This window comes from Martes martes, assembly GCF_963455335.1.
Source record: "Martes martes genome assembly, chromosome: 5".
Lineage (NCBI taxonomy): Eukaryota > Metazoa > Chordata > Mammalia > Carnivora > Mustelidae > Martes > Martes martes.
In genome coordinates this window covers 62,191,408-62,194,822 of record NC_137892.1, presented here as the reverse complement: position 1 = coordinate 62,194,822, position 3,415 = coordinate 62,191,408, and positions in this window count along the sequence as shown.

Sequence of the window (3,415 nt, the reverse complement as noted above, 5' to 3'; positions counted from 1 at the left end):
GCTCAGGTCATGATCTCAGGGTCCTGGGATCAAGACCCGCATCGGGCTCTCTGCTTGGCGGGAGCCTGCTTCCTCCTCTCTCTCTGCCTGCCTCTCTGCCTACTTGTGATCTCTGTCTGTCAAATAAATAAATAAAATATTTTTTAAAAAAAAAGATAGGAAGTCTGTCAGCCCTTGCCCTAGAAAAATTTTGCAAAAAGCAGAGTTTTGTTTCAGATAAGTGAGACCTCAGAGGTTAAGAGCCTATTTCTTAATCACGATTAGATCAAGGGAGGCAAAAAAAAATCCATTAGGGAAGCTAGAAAGAAGGGAAAGAGAAGGGTTCTTAATAGGTTAATATGTTTAATTGATTCTTTATGCAATTGTGCTTCCATTTCTTTTAAGTGAATCAGTAGAGCAAAATAACTTTCTAAAATTGCACGAGATGTGTCAGGCCTTGAAGCAGAAATAATTCAACTGAACTTGCTATTTCCAGGCCCCTGTTCCCTGCCTCGTCCTTTTTTCCTCTGCATTCTGCTATGAGCATCTCTGTATTGTGTTGGCTGCACTTGAGCCTTTCCATCCTTCTGTCAGGAGTATTATAATTCTCATTCAGATCCATCTACATTCTGTCTCAGTTTGTGTCCATCAGCAGCTCTTTTCAAATTTAGCAAACCTGCATTTTCCATATTTTAAACATGCCAAACATCCTTAATCCTAAATAATCCGGCTCTTTCCAGTTTCTTTGTACTCTTTTTCTGTGTGTATTATTCAGAGCACCTTGCACATTTTGCAGTTGATAACCTGCACATGTCTGCAGCTCAGGTTATTTATTCCCTGGGTTTCATCAGTTTTGGTTAGCAAGATAGAAACTTATGTTGTTCATAATGGGTTAGTGATTATATTCTTTTTTTTTTTTAAGATTTTATTTATTTATTTGACAGACAGAGGTCACAAGTAGGCAGAGAGGTAGGCAGGCAGAGAGAGAGAGCAGAGAGCCAGATGTGGGGCTTGTTCTCAGGACCCTGGGATCATGACCTGAGCCGAAGGCAGAGGCTTTAACCCACTGAGCCACCCAGGTGCCCCTGTGATTATATTCTTTAAAATCTTTTTTTTTTTTTTTTAAAGATTTTTTATTTATTTATTAGTCAGAGAGAGAGAGAGAGAGAGAGAGTGAACGCACAGGCAGACAGAGTGGCAAGCAGAGGCAGAGGATAAAGCAGACTCCCCGCCAAGCAAGGAGCCCGATGCAGGACTCGATCCCAGGACGCTGGGATCATGACCTGAGCCGAAGGCAGCCGCTTAACTGACTGAGCCACCCAGGCGTTCCCCCTGTGATTATATTCTTTTATCAGTTAAATTCTTTTAGCACAGATTATAGGAAATGGTTTAGACTAAAAAGTCTAATGCTTGTAGTAAATTGCATCTTTTGAAGGTTTAAAATGTATTTGCTTTAAGATTATTTTCATATACGCAGATTAAAATAGATTGCCAGTTGAAGTTATAATTGGTTTTAAAGTAATCTAATGTTGGAAAAACATGAAACTTTATAGCAAAGAGGACAGATTAATAAATTAGCAGTGTTAGGTGAGATGTCTTGGGCTTCTCTGCAAGAGTATTAAGTTTAGTTGCTGCACAATACCTTTGTAACGTACTGTTCTGTTTCAGGATAAAAAGCATGTGGGAAATAATATATAAATATATTAACGTGAACAGAATAACTTATTTTGTCTTGTCAGTTGCACATATCAATTGCACATATCTATGTAGAGTGGTATTGTGATTTAATTAATAAGTACATCATGACCTGATATTTTTGTGTTGGCAGAAAATAGTATCTGTTTGGTGTATTACATTTACTTTAGTGTCTCTGTAAGAAGAGCTCAAAGAAACCTAGTGTCTGAGGATTGTCTTACTATTGAATGGTGGCATTTGATCACTGGTAAATGACTCCAGGAACTTTGTTATTGAGAGATGTTCTGCACTTTTGTTTTCTTATTCTTTTAATAGTTTCACATTCCTAAAACTTGGTAGAAAATCATTATCTTGAAAAATTTTCCTTTTTTTTTTTTTAAGAGACAAGAAGATGTGCATGCATGTGCAAGCTGCAGGATAGGGACAGAGGGAGAGGAAGAGAGACAGAGAATCTTAAGCAAGCTCCATGGCCAGCGTGGAGCCCAGCTCAGGTCTCAGTCTTGTGACCTTGAGATCATGACTTGGGCCAAAATCAAAAGTCAGATGCTTCACAAACTGAGCCACTAAGGCGCCCTGAAAATCTCCCATTTTCAAGTGGAATAAAAGATAAAGGGCTTTAAATATACATTTTCTGGCAAGGAGAGAATGACTGCCTTTAAAATTATAAAAGTAGTTTATAATTCATTTTAAAAATTCATTTTAATTCACTGTTTTGTTGCTATTATACATTCACTTTTTCCCCCTAGTTATCTTATCTATCCTTCCTTAAGCTGGTTATTACTAATATGCCTGCAGCTTTGAGGTGGTAAGCTGTCATGGAGGTGAGCACCTTTGCCACCAGTTAGAACTGAATTCTTAGACTTCAGTGCTGTGATTAGAAATTGATCAGCTCCTGCCACTTTCATAATTCTACTTGAAGTAGATATAGCTTAAAATAGATGGCTCAACATAGGATTTAGCTACTTCTGAATAATAGGTAGGTAGGCACAAGAAGAGAAGCATGTATCATGATCATACTTCTTTTTTTTTTTTTTTTTTTAGAGATTTTATCTATTTATTTGACACAGAGAGAATGCGAGAGAGCAAGTACAGGCAGGGGAGAAGCAGACTCCCTGGTGAGCAAGGAGCCTGATGCAGAACTCATCCCAGAACCCCGGGATCATAACCTGAGCTGAAGGCAAGCACTTAACCGACTGAGCCAAATAGGCACCCCATTTTCATATTTCTCATGCCTCATCCTTTGAAAAGTTACATGTACACATATATTTTGGATATTTTGCCAAAGGGGATAATTTAATTTTCCTTTTTGATGTGTGAGCCAGGATACCTTAGAGGTGGAAATAGAGAAGGAATGAATATAAAACCTTCCTTTAAAAAAAACAAGTATATGGGGACACTTGGGTGGCTCATTTGATTAAGTGTCTGCCTTCCACTCAGGTCATGATCACAGGGTCCTGGGATCAAGTCCCACATGGGGCTCCCAGCTCAGTGGGGAATCTACTTCTTCCTCTCCTTCTACTTCTCCCCCCTGCTCATGCGCTCGCTTGCTCTCTTACTCACTCTCTGTCTCAAATAAATAAAAATCTTTTTAAAAAAGTGTATGTATTTATTTGATAGATCATGATTGAAAAAAAAAAAGTGTAAGTTGGGGCGCCTGGGTGGCTAAGTCGGCTAAGCCTCTACCTTCCGGCTCAGGTCATGATCTCAGGGTCTTGGAATCAAGCCCCCATCAGGCTCTCCT